This window comes from Zonotrichia albicollis, chromosome 2 (genome assembly GCF_047830755.1).
Source record: "Zonotrichia albicollis isolate bZonAlb1 chromosome 2, bZonAlb1.hap1, whole genome shotgun sequence".
NCBI lineage: Eukaryota > Metazoa > Chordata > Aves > Passeriformes > Passerellidae > Zonotrichia > Zonotrichia albicollis.
In genome coordinates, this window is record NC_133820.1 from 81,996,321 (window position 1) to 82,010,561 (window position 14,241).

The 14,241-nt window shown below is 37.4% G+C and overlaps 1 long non-coding RNA gene across 1 annotated transcript in view; it reads left to right on the top strand.

Moving 5' to 3' along the window:
* The window catches only part of LOC141728346 (uncharacterized), a 39,706-nt gene extending 30,220 nt beyond the window's left edge, over positions 1–9,486 (top strand). Inside the window, exons 2-3 of the long non-coding RNA XR_012579267.1 lie at positions 8,343–8,374; positions 9,375–9,486. This is a non-coding gene — a long non-coding RNA (uncharacterized LOC141728346). The remainder of the gene's footprint in view (positions 1–8,342; positions 8,375–9,374) is intronic.
* Positions 9,487–14,241: the final 4,755 nt, after the last annotated feature.

A 14,241-nucleotide genomic window follows, 5' to 3' on the forward strand; every position in this document is an offset into this window, starting at 1 on the left:
GAAAAGACCAAATATACTGAATGAGGCATTGGAAGAACAATCCCCTACCTGATCCCTTTTTCCTGCCATTTCTCAAGTTGGATGATTTTGTCTGGTGAGGAAAACAAGTATCTTCTATTATGCCTGAAGTCAGTAACTGGCAGCTGCTCTTCTCTCAAGCTGCAGGTCTTGATGAGCTGCCTGCAGCCCTCTGGGCTCCTGGTACCCACACATCTACCAGAAGGTAAAGAAAACTCCACTTCCAGAAAGACTGAGATTCTGAAATAACTTTTTTTTGGCCTTTCTTACTGGGTACTTTTCATCAAAATTGCATATATTTGAAAACTGCTAACCTCTTCTGTGTACCTAGAGCAAAGTACAACAGTGAGGAAAGGTAAAATAAGTTAATAACTCCAGGAAAATTCCATTATTTTCATTCTGGTTTAACACAAGGTGGCTAGCTCTTGTCATTCCAAGGGAAATTACCTTAATTGTATCTGAGTAAAATCTGAGTAAGAACTTCATCCACAGTAACTCAGAACTCCCTGAAAATTATTAGCCAAATAGTTTTGGGAAAAGTAGCAGACAGACACAGAGTATATGCTGTTGAATAATTGTATAATTTTGAGACCAATATTATTAGGAATTTCTAAGGATAGGTTTTCTGTGCTTCTGTAATGAATGCTAGATTCAGAACTTTGAGGGGATATTTCTATAGATTGCCAGATGAACATGTAAAAGAAGTCAAATTAATCCTTAAAGGTATGATTTTTTTTTCTTTATTCATAGTTTTCTGCAACAGGCAATCTATCCTGCAAAACAATATTGAAAAATTTAAAGGCAAACTGGGAGTGCAAATCCTGGACACGGGAGATAAAAGTGGAACTACATTAATATTTTAGAGGCATCTACAACTTGTACATTCAGAATACTTCTGCTACTGCTCTATGAGGAACATGCAGCAAGAGATGACAGGTAATGTTTTATTTCAGAGTAGGTGGTGGTTGGTGTAGGGCATTCAGGACATGAGATGGTGATGGCTGTGGTGTGAGTTACACAGTTAGAACAAGGCTGTGGTGTGGCATTTGGCCAGTGGCTGAAGTGAAAACTGAAAAGCGACAACTGCATCCTGCCAAACTCTGGTATTGTCCCACAGGCTTTTCATTTTATTCCAAAGGTCATAACGTACTGTATTCAGCCAAATCTGCTTCAAGAAACTCCCACTCTAGGAAAAACATTTCTTGACAGAATAAGTGCTATACTGAATTTTTCATATTTTACAACGAATTTTCTTTGTACAGAAATAGGTTTGTACAGTAATGTTTGCTTGAAAGAAGGTAAAATCCTGTGATAAATGTGTCACAGCAAATGGATAAATCTTGTAGCTCAGCAATTTGTGTCAATGTTTTACATAGGAGGAAATCCTCTGTGACATGTATCAGATAATGGAATAATTTCCCATAAGGGTGCTTACTGCATGAGGGCTTCACTCTTTGCAGTGCCATACAATGGAGCACATTAGCAGCACAGCACCAGTTTAACACTGGACATTGAAGGCTGAGCCCTGCTTTTACTTATTGCATCAGCAGGAGTTAAAGAAGCCTTGTTCTAAAAGTAAAGGCCAGAGAGGCAGGGTTGAGAATTAGCAAATACTGAAGAGTGAGGCTTTTTGCATAAGTTGGACCAGATTCCCTTTCCAGTGCTGTTTTTACATACTGAGTTACCCTTCTTATTTAGAAAAACACTCCTCACAAACCGCTGGTTTTGAGAATCAGTTCTATTTTTCCATCTAGGTTCTTCCACTTCATTACCTAAGTGGCTCCATCACCCTAAGTACCTAATACCTCTCATTATCTTAGTGAGTCATTTAGGGGTTGACTATTTAATATCATGAATTCATCATGAATAAATATTAGAGCTAAAATCTACATTTGCTCTGGAAGATGGAAAGCTTTTTTAATTTCTGAGGTCTGGGTTACTTAACAGCATTTGAAACCACTGGAAAGGTTTTATAAAGAACCCTGAGAGTGACATTAACAGCAGCTTTCCAATGAGATATAATATTTTGCCTAATAATAAACAATATCCTTTATTGTTAAACCAAGAGGTGCTTCTGAGCAGAAGACAAATTTAGCTCTTATGTGGGTTTTCTACATTGAACTTTCCAGCTCGGTAAGGAAAACATTGTCCTCAAAGGTGAGGAAGAATTCAGTCATGTTTCATCCTAGAAAATTCTTACATGCCAGAAGAACAGGCAGGTTGGAGATACCAAAACAAGGTGAAATGTGCTTATTTTTCAATGCCCAGACTGTTTTTTCAGCCATACAAAATGGTCTCACTTTCCCCTCATAGTAATTCTGATGGCTACCACCTAATGCTATGCTATGATGAGGGAGCTCTCATTGCCAAAATTTTTTGTAGGATCACAAGGGGGCATTTTACCTCCTCTGAGACTACAGTACCTGTGTCTGCACGGCCATGGGGCTCTTCTGATCATAATTTAACTTCTGTAATTTTTAATTGCTTACAGTTCACACTTACTTACATTTCTGCGCGTGCTTTCTGCAAGACACCCTAGATGGACACTTCTGCCTGTTCTGCCTTGAAAGATGACCCAAGCCCAAGGATGTGTCCTGCAGGGACAAGTCATAACCACAACTAGCATTGCTCAGCAAAGCCGTCCACCCTGTACTAGATGATGACATGGGGATGTCAGATGGTCAGGGTCAGGCAAGAAAATTGTATAAGTGTCTTACTAATAGGGGCTTATATTAAGTATTTCAAGAAGTGATGGGATATGGCAAAGTGCATTTGCGGTGGCTCATGCTTTGAATTAACTCTCACTTAGACTTTTATTCTTTGCAAGCATGAGGTAGCTTCTTCATCCTACAATTTTTTTCTAAAACTGAATCTCCTTTCAGTCTGAACTAGGTCTAAAACCACTGGAAATGTTGCTTTAAATCGGAAGAAAAGGCCAAATGCAGTTATTTAGGAAATAGTTATCTAGAGTGAAATTTGAAAGACAGAGACATCCATGGGTTTGCATATGTCTTGCTAAATGTCTTGCCACTTGCTCAGAACAGTAAGTAAAAGAAAGAAATCGTTCCCATGGGCTGTGAGAAACACTGCAGAGCTCAGACAGTGTGGTACTGTATAGGAGCACAAGGCATGCTGCATTCCAGCCTGACCTCTCCTGATTTCCTTCTGACTGTGTAAATACCAGTCTTTCAGACGAGTCTGGTGCCTACTCTGTTCTTCTTCCTACCAAATCTAAGCCCCCTCTCTTGATCAGGAAGGAGCAGGGAAATTCAGAAGGCAACTTTTAAAAATTATGTTCCTCTAGGAGGCTACCTTTCAGAAAAGCTTCTCATCTGGATGTTACCATAGCCTGCCTTATCTTTCTCTTCCCCCAGAAGACTGTTGATTTTTTTGCTATATGAAGATCATTTCTTATAACTGCATTTCCGTTTTTACTTTTGTGAACTTGTGGTGCTTCTTCTTTTTCTTGCTCCATTATTTCTGTTATTTCTATTTCTATTTCTATTTCTATTTCTATTTCTATTTCTATTTCTTTGTATTGCTAGTACCCTAATTCTTTTGAGCATTACTTAATGCAAAGTCCTGATCATCAGTATATCTGTTTCTTTAGATCTCCTGATGCTCCATTCACAAGACTTGCCATCAGCCATCAACAAAATTCAATAAAGCGTTGCCTTAAAAATACAAAGTTCACTCACGTTTTCTAGTGGCCAATGGGTGATTGAGGGTCAAACACACAAGATGGTCTAATATATTTTCCTCCCCTCGGTGCTTCCACCCATGAAAAACTGTGGACTCCACAGTATCTGCTCTGCCATGTCAGCTGGCCTCTCCATAGATGCCTTCTGTCTCGCTCATCAGCACATGTAGAACAGAGATTTGTGTTATCATCTGTGAAGGAGAAAGGCAGGAAGAGAAAAGAGATACTGGGAAATTCTGAGATGTTCCCAACAGGCAACACCTCAGGTGGATCATGGTCTGAAAGCTGATGAGAGGGGGGAAGATGCATAGCCCAGCCATTTGTGCTGCTCAAGAGATAACTGGTTTTCTGGGCCTAAAAGGATTTAAGAGGTTCCTTGCATGTTGTTCGGGACTTCTTTTAGCCATTCGGTTGTTAGCACGAAGATTTTATAGCTTTATTCTCAATTTTAATGCTCACATGTAACACATTGTGGTGGCTGTCACCTGATTTCTAGCCATGCTCTGTGGAAGGACCAGAATTTATTTTACCTGTCCTACTTAATCATCTTTGCAGGGGTAAATACTCATAGGCCAAGAAAGAACCTGGGCTAGAGGACTGAAGAAAATTAGGTGGTGAAAACTTAGTTTAAAGTCATGGGTTTGTTTTTCTCTTTCAAGTTTTATTAATGTGATGGTTTTTAAATCTGTAACCCTACATCTGTGCAAGTCAACAGAGAGTTTGGGAGTTTGGCAATGCATTTTTGGTGACTATGTGTGGAACAGAGATGCCAAAAATAAGTGCAGTGAACCTCTGTCCATATTATTTAATAAGAACACTTTTTATATCAGCGTGGTAAGGGATTTACCTCTTTTGTATAATAGGCAAAATTGCTGTTGCATGTTTCCAGGAAAATCCTTCTGTTTTATTTCTTAACCAGAATCCTTTAGAAATGTTCCTCTAACCCAAATCAATTTCTGTCATACAGATGCAAAAATTTGAAAGCAAATAAACACAAACATGGACTCAGCATTTTGAGAGTGCATGAAATACCCCTTCTGTCACTTAATTTCCCCAGAGTAAATGTATGTGGCTACCTACCCTTTTATTGGAAATCTCTAGGAAGCTAGGAAGCTGGCTATCTTATGATCAGGAGCATGAGCCAAAGTATTCCTCCCAGTAAATGGCATCTGAAGTGTTTACTGGAAAATTACCTCCTCTTAGGTGCTGCAGAGCACCACAGCCTTGCAGTACCCATGTTGAAGAAAGCAATTCATATATCTTCAGGCGGTAATCCCAGAGAGGATGCGATATGCGAAAGGGGTCTGGGAAGAGGGGATGTTTTTTTCTGCACACTGTGCCTAACAATGCTGAAATGTTTTTTTCCCTGTCCGTTTGCTTTAACAATGTGCCATTCTGTACCTCATAAGCACTTAATTTATTCCAACTCTTTGGCCTGACCTGTAATCCCCCCTCTCCTTACCCATCTGACCCATCTGTGTTTCATTTCCCACTCATCAGCATCCAAAGAGCCAGGCCCAGGCCCTGTTTGGAGCCATTAGACAGAGATTGGCACTGCTCCCTCTTCCTGCACCACATCCTCCGCTGAAAAAAATGACCATCAGATCAGAGAACAGAGCCTGCTTTGTCCCCGGCAACCAAGATCTGGAAGCACTTTCAATCATTTGCACTCTATACCCACTCAAATGCATTAATGTGATCAACATTGGGCCTGTTGTGGGCATTTTTTCCAGCAAATAGCTCGCTAACATTCCAGGCATGTACTTCCCTGAAAACAAGACTGAGACAGGGCCCTGAATATTCAATTGGAAAATCACCAAGAGCAAGAGCTTAGCTTGGCACGGCTGGTGTTGATTCTTAATAAGTGACTTCCTAAAGCTGAGGCATGGGGCTTACAGCTTCAATGACTTGTTTGAAAAATATTTTGTAGGTGCCTCATACCACTTTATTTCCTGTGGTATGCGTCATATTGTGAGCTATTCTGAGCCAGGCTGTTTAAGCACACTAACATTTTTTTCCAAGATTGCGGTGTTTAACTAAAAATGTGCTTATACAAGATGAGCTCATAGTTATTAGTGCTGATGTAGTTTTAACTACTTGGATACCAATACCCCAAGGCCTAAAACCTGCTGAAAAGGGGGGAAAACCTAAGCAAAAACCATCCTTCACAGTCATTGAAGGCTTTTTGTAGACAAGATAACTGGAAAAATATTTTAAAAGTTGGATTTTGTTTCTATAGGACGTTCGGTGCGCAAAATGCCTTTCATTGTAAAAGCTTGCTATTAAAAGACTAACAGATGTAAATAGCTGAAGAGATTTCAAAAATCCACTGAAAAATAATTTTCAGTGGATTTTGAAGTCCACTGATTTCTTTGGTGTTTTTTTATGTGCTACAAATATCATGTCCAGCAAAAGCAGTTTATGTGTGCTTCTCCAGTGCAGCTGGATGGACTAGGTACATCCTAATGTTTTATTCATTGGAATATGTCTTTCATTGACATGGCTGCCATGACAAGGCAAGTTTGCCTGTGCTGAAGGGGGTCAGCAGAGATTTTTGTTGAGGCAGGCCATTGTGGAGGAGGGTGTCTGGCTGCCACAGCGCTATTGTTCAGAGATGTGCTCTTGTATGAGTCCCATTCTTCAAGCTGAGAGAAGATGGCAGCGTTTTGTATGACACACTTGAAAAGTCAAGGGGTGGGATTTTTGGAATTTACCTTGGTGCCTAAAGAGGACTATCAACATTGGGAGGTACCTTAAGGAGGCCTTGTATCAAGGACCATTTTAGAGGAATAGCACTTGGCTCGATTGTATCAGGTCATGTCAGGTATAAAGGTATTAAAAAAGAAAATTAAAATGAAGGGGACAAATGTCTCTATGAAGTTCTATGACTCTTCATTTCTAAGCCAAAAGATGCACCCTGGATATAATCTGCATCTAGAAGTTCTGTGTAGAAGAGATAAAATGGAGATAAATGTATGAAAGAAAATTGAAATAATTTACATTTTCCCAAAATATTATATATATGGAGCAAGGGAAACAAGAAAGGCAATGATGTGCAAATAATACATACCACGGTCACTTTTTCTAACAAAAACCATTTAAGAGTCAGAGATTCAGCTGTAGAAGAACTTATATAAAAAAATATTTGCATGTACACAATTTATTTGCATGCAGACTCCTTTTCTACATTTCAGTGAAAAATAACTGAGACAGGATTTACAGCTCAAAGTGTCAACAAGAATGTTTTACTATTTGCATTAAAAGATCTATTTAAAAATTTGGCTGGTGAGCTTATTTTTGTTACAAGAAAACACATGTGAATTGAAGTTACTCCCTTTACCAGCAGGGAATATGATAGTTTCTTCCTGAATCAGTGAAAAAAGGTTCTGTGCAATTCTAGAATTTCTGCTTATCATTTTTCTGTGGATTCCATGGTAATTTATGGCACTTTTTAAAAGTGGCAGTGCTTTTTGACAGGGCTCAAGTACCTATGTTTGTACTTGCACAGCTGAGTATTTATGCAGACACCTCGCAGGAGACACAAACCCAGGTTCTGTCAAAAAATTGTGCAAACCACTGATGCTAAACATCCCCCCCCAATTTTAGAAAGAACTTCCCTTTTAAGTGGGTTAAGGTCTCTGTTTCAGGTCCCCACAAAGCAGATTCCAAAGCTTCAAATCCCTTTTATAATACACTATGTTTATTACAAATTGTTTTACATTATAGAAAATAAGCTTCTCTATTCAGCAAAGTAATGGGAAGAGAATGCATGTAATAGAATGTCATAATAACAAACTCTGTGATCAATCACAGCATTTCAGAGCAAGCACAGAAGTGCCAGTGGTGTCTGCTGCAGTGGTGCTGAAGTTTTGCCTTCGTGATGTTTGAGCTGATTTGAGTTTCCCCCCTTATTTGGCCCCATAACAGAGCTTTAATGTTTAACATGGGCATAAATTCACCGTAGCCCTCAAGTGAAGACTATATTTAAAAACTGAATAGAATGCTTGAATTTACTCTCCAGATTTTTCTTCCATGATCAAGTAAAGTTCCATGCAACTTTCCTTCCCAGCGCAGTGCACACAAAATCTCAGGAAACAGCAGGGCTTAATTAGGACCCTATTTTATAGTTTCACCTGAAAAAATACATTTTAAAAATCACATATGTTTGGCTGTGCAGATTTTTTAGCCAATAAATTCTTGTTAATTAATCACATTAACGGCACTCCTTAAAAGTTGAAACAAAATCACAAAACAAACCAAATATCCCATAAATATAACGTATAAAGAACCATTCACCAATGCATAAACTACATGTCTAAAACATTTACAAATATTTATTCTTTTTCATCTTTTTCTTTTTCTTTTTTCTCTTGTTTTTTCTCTTTTCTTCTTCTTTTTCTTCTTCTTTTTCTTTTTTTTTTCTTTTTCTTCTTTTTTTCTTTTTGTTCTTCTTTTTCTTCTTTTTTTTTCTTTTTCTTCTTCTTTTTCTTTCTTCTTTTTCTTTCTCTCTTTATTTTTTCCTGTTCTCTTTTCTTCCCTCCTCCTGTCCCCCCCAAACCCCATTTACTTTCCCCTCTTTTTTTACTTTCTGTTCTTCTTTCCCTCTTTTTTTTCCTTATTACAGGCACAATGCCAAGACAACAACTGCTGTCAGAGGTAAGAGTTCAGTAGATAAAGCCAAACACTTTTTTTTGGGGGGGAAATATATGGAATTTGGTTAAATGATGTATTTCCCCTTCTCTCTTGACTTTAAAGGCCTGGTTTAGAATTTTAAACAGAAGTGACTGCAGTCACCCTCCCTCAGACAAAAAGTAAAATGTAAAGAGAAGTCCCATTCAACCATTGTTTTGTCCTAGGATACTGAAAGCATTAATCCTCAGTGCAAACTGTGGCACTGAATACTGCATTATGATCTGTGATTGTCTGATGTAGAGTTGATGACACAAAGACAGGATTATATTGAGTCAAACTTATAATATAAAAAATAAACAAGCAAACAGAAACAGTCTGGGTTTCCTGGATTATCACTTATGACATAGCTACTTGTTTAAAAACATCAGTGCAAAACCACAAAAACTTAACATCATGGCAACTTATGAGATGGCAGACTCATAAATCATGGAATATGTATTTTATGTCAAAGTGTTTTGGATGAAGCATGAGTGACAGTAAATACAACATGTCATTCTTCTCCTTGCTAAGAAAATGATTCTTACTGTAAAATTATTTTTAGCATGTTTTATCTTCAACTAAAATGCAGTTTCTTCTTGGTATAAAGTTGCAGTTCTTTGAGATAGACTGAGAGACTACCAGGCTGTCTTACCATACATTGTGTACATAAATAATATTGTATTATTATAAGTAGATTCACTTTCATTTTCATTGTTATATTTAGAGGATTTATAATACTTTTCTAATTATGAACTTTGCATATAAAAATATCTCTGTGCAACTTCTAGATTAAAAAGTTCTGAAAATGATCAGCCTAATTATTCTGGAAAACAAGGAAGAGAGCTTTTATTGTGGATGTTAGTATTATTCTGACTTATCCCCCATTTTTCTTTTTCAATTGTTTCTGGATCATTACAGTTTCCTCTTCAGGTTGTCTTCAATGTTTCTCTGTTCTCTCTTAGTATTATCACTTTTCTGCCAACAGAAACCTGTGAGATGTTCACAACAAGGGTTCCTTCTGTGGTCTTCTGCAGCGGCACCTTTTCCAGACTCTGTATGTAAGACATGGCTTGAACATCCAAAGTCATTACACAAAGGCAATTCCTTTTCCATTATATTTATTATTAAACATTTATTTTTATTATTATTGTTATTATTATTTATTAGAATATTTTCTAACTCACTTGAGTACTTGTTTCAGTGGGACAGGCAAGAAACTGTTTTAACTTTTACCAGTCAGAATGTGCCTGTTGGCAAACCAAGACAAAGAGAATCATTTGAATTCCACTGACTTTGATAATGTTGCTGCACATTGCCTTCCCCACGGGCAGAGAACTTTTCCAAAGAAAGTAGGGGCTGACTACAAGCAATTGGCCCAGCTGCAGCCTGATGGTGTTTATGTGAAAAAATGTGTCTTTGTTGGTAACAGTGCATGGGGCACAGGGCAGAATGACTTGAGTGCAGCTACAGATATTTACTGCCTGCCCTGGAAATCAGGCCAAATGGAGAGAAATCTGATCCAATACTGGGTCTGTGAAGGCATCTGTCTACACAATGGCTTCAGGTTGTTTGTGATTTGGTACAAATTATTTGGTATCTGCGACTGATTTTTCAAGATTGGCCTGCTTACCAAAACTTTCTACTGTCCTTCTTTTATCTAACTTCAACTTTCACACATCTGTTAAAACTGGGTTAGGACTCTGGATAAGAGACAAAGCTTGAGTATGAAGTGGAACAAAGGTTTGTCTGGTCAAACAGAGCAGTGTGGAAATCCTGAACAAGCAGAGATGTAAGAAAGTAAGGTAATCTGTGCTATGAAGGAAGCCACTGGAATTGGTAGAAGATTCTAAGAGCTAGGAGTGGTTAGACTGATAGAATATATTTTCTCTCCTGTTGATTATCAAAGCATGGGATATGAATTTTATCCTTTGTTGCTTCCCCTGTAGCAGCATTAACACATTCTTTCAATTTTCTTCCTCAGCATCTCTTTATTCTACTAAATAACATACTGAGAGCACATCTATAGACTGCCATTTCTCTATGGGTTCTGGGGGTCCTAAAGATCACACTTTCTATCACTTCAGTTTTGCATTAGTTGTGGTTTAACCCCAGACAACAATCAACTACCTCTCACTTACTCATCAACCAGCGCGACTGAGGAGAAAATCAGAGAATAAAAGCCGGAGAACCCATAGGTTGGGATAAAGACTGTTGGGAAAGCAAAAGCTGCGTATAAAAGCAAAGGAAAAGGAGGAAATAATTTACTGCTTCCCATGATCAGGCAGGTGTTCAGCCATCTCCAGGAGAGCTGGGTGTTTAGGAAGACAAGAACTGTCACTCCAAAACCCCCTCTTCTTCTCCTCCTTCTTCCCCCCACTTTATTTACTGGGCATGATGTTGTATTGTCTGGAATATCCCTTTGGTCGTTGAGGTCTCCTGTCCTGGCTATGTTTCCTCCCAACCTCCCATGCAACCCCAATTTCCTCATCAGTGTGGCAGTAGGAAAAGCTGCAGAGGGCTTGGCTCTGTGCAAGCCCTGCTCAGCAATAACAATACCAGTTCTGCATTATCAACCCTGTGCTTAGCACAAATCCAAAATACAGCCACTCTACCCCAGTCAAAACCAGCACAACACTGAAGATTTTCAGATTGCTAGGCAGCTTGTAGTAGTGCAAAATCTGATGATAAATATGGCCTGGGCTTATGTTTCTGTAAAATAACTGGTTTGTATCATGGTGGACACACAAGCAAGGCTGATCAGGGATAATTTAGTGCACAGACACTTTTTCCAAACATGTTCTCAGAAAGGGGGAGAGGATACATATCAGGGACCAGGCCTCCTCCTGTCAGTCCCAACTGAAGGATAGTGAGGCAGAACAAAGGCTGCTGTCTCCTGGGAAAGATCAAGAACATCCATGCTATTTGTTCTCAAAATCCCACATTTCTCAATTTGATGACTTCTAGATGCAGGCACAATACATGGGTTACACCACTCATTCCATACTTGCTGTGGTCCTACACCTCAGCACCTCTACCAATCCACTGCCATGTGCTGATTGTACTGTATTTTGGAAAGAATTAGCAGAAGGGGAAACATTCTGATGATTAAAAATTAAGTGCACTTTACAATTTCTGAAGGAAGAAAGTATGGAACTTGCTTTTTTATTTTGATGTTAGACTTTCCACCCCTGTGTTCTCTTTTATGACACCAGCTCTTCTGTTACTCAATTCCTTGGAGCAGTCAACTTCCTAGAAAAAGAAGACTGCTAGTTATTTTATCTAAGTGTGTACATGTGATTATTTTAATAGCAGTGATTTATTGGCTTAGATCTAAAATTAGACCATTAAAATGGTAGTATATGAAATTATCCTGAATAAATATCTGTTTACGAAATATTTTTTGCTGTTGTCCTTAAGTTGTGATATAGTCAGAATTGCCTTTGAATTGGTAGCACTAATAGGCCTTTTAAAATATTGAGTGTTGGAGGCTGATTGGGTGACTCCACCAGGAAATATTATCTTCAGTATCTTGACTGTACTCCAAATCCTCTTGATTGCTAAAGGTTTTGCAGAGTTTAGGGAAACTGAATGATGTTGGTGACATGCCACAAGATATCATAATGCAAAGCCAAGAGGAATTATCTAAGATAATGCAAACTTGATTTTTTTAACAGAATTTTCTCAAAAATGAAATGTCATTATATTAGTCCTGGAATAGAAACAACATTATTAACCCAAAATTTAAGATATTGCCCTGGTCTACAGGTCCCAGAATTTTATTAATAATTATGGTCTTGGAAAAATATTCCTGAAACAGTAAAGAATATTCTTTCTTGTTCTCTATTTTCCTTTCTCAGATGTCTATTTATAACCTGCCGAGTGACAAAACTACTAGTCAAGAGAATTTGCAGGTGAGAAGCCATGTACAGTTGGCAGTTGTGAAGATTTTAATTTCTTTTTTTTTTTTTTAATTATGAGTGTGGAAGTACTTAGAACACCGTGTCAAAATTAAAAAGTAAAAGAAAATTGAAATTACCAAGAATACAGGTTTCAAAATACTTAGACTTTTTTTGTTGTTTTTCCACATCCTTCTGAGAGAAAGGTTTTCAGCCATTGTGTCATCCAGGACAGAACAGAGATGTAAACTGCACATTGGCAGTATTTGGAGACTCAGTGCTTTTGGCAACAGCTTGCATGATATGATGAGCTCCAGGAAAATAACAAGAGTCATCACACTAAGGAAATATGGAATATATCCGTAGAATATACCAGTAATCTTTCAGTAATCCTGTTCCAAGCACTACTGTGGACTGCTCGTCAGCAGGACTGGGCAAAGAAGGGGGTGACTGCAAAGGAGTTTTCTCTTTAGGGTCCATGAGGACAGGTTGGACAAACACTTACTAGGAATGGCACTTCTTAAGATCTCTTCCAGTTCTGGGATACTGAAATTTACAATAATTTGAGGAAAAAAACCTCTCAGAACAGCCTATATATAACTAATGCCTCAAAGTTCAGTCATGTTAGTATAGTGAAAACAAAACATGGTGCAGGCTCATCTTTCATTTTGACAGTTGTAAAGTATGGCTTCTAAAAATTAAATTACAAGAGGAAAAATGTGAAGCAAAATTCATCAATAAGCTTATGAATTAATTATTTTGTGGAGGAGAGTTTAATAGTAATATTAATGAAATTGAGTAGCATTAGTAATTAAGAACAACAAATTATAAGTTTAATCATTGCAAGTGATGAATTCTGTTGAGTTTATCTTAAAAGTGCATATCAAACTGGACATTGCAAAGTGAACAAAAGATAGGCGGTTTTGAACATTCAATCCCTATTTTGAGTTTAATAACAGAATTTTCTCTAGGCAGTAAAATACCTGTGTCATACAAGGGCAGTTCCAATGTAAAGCCCAAAGTTTCTTGGGGTCAGATCTCATTCCTATAGTAGCAAAAGGCATCCCATTCCTGGGTTAATACACAACAAACATTTGAAATTATAGTTAGCTTATTGAAGTAGAATTAAAAAAACCCAACTATTCTTCTCACCCACATATGTATATAAAATGTATGAAGAAATTAACAGTCAAATCCTCCTTAGAGGAAACAAGCAGAGAAAATAAAATATAATGTTGTATATTAACCCTTGAGAAAACGTGAGGGCATATCCTTGCTAAAGTAACTGTCTAAGTGATCTTTGTATGCTCTGCATACATAGCTTAGGCTGTGGATGGTTTTATATAAATGTATAGTTTAAGTTGAATGAGTAGATAAATGTTGTATGTGGATATATAAATAGAAATTTGAAATAAAATGTTTTCTGCTTCAGCTTTGTAATCAGGTATCTCAAGAAATTAAAAAGTTCAGTTTATTTTATGAGACCTTTAAAATTTTGTAACAAAACAGCTTTTATGAAATTACGAATTTTGAAACAAGTAAAAAGCAGAAAAAATAAGCATAGAAAAGTTTCAATTTTCTATTTTGAACAAGTGCTTCTTAGGAGGTGTAACTAGAAGATTATTTTATGTTGAAATATATGATGATTGTAAAATACTTATTGCATGAGCAATTTAATTACAATTCAAGCTATTACACTATCACTGGTAGATTAAAGCTGAGATCTGAACATCAGACTGAGAGGTGGTTACTGAGACATCTTTTGCTCCCTTCAAAATTTAAGACTATAAAAAGCTTCTCCTCTTACTCCTGTTTGTCTATTTAGTTTAAAGATAAATCATGTTGTTGTGATATAGTTATTATTAGGTGCTTGACATTTCTAATGTCTTTAATATAGCAATTTTTATTAATTCTTCAGCTGATAAATTTTATTGTGTCTGCAAGCTTAATAAATTT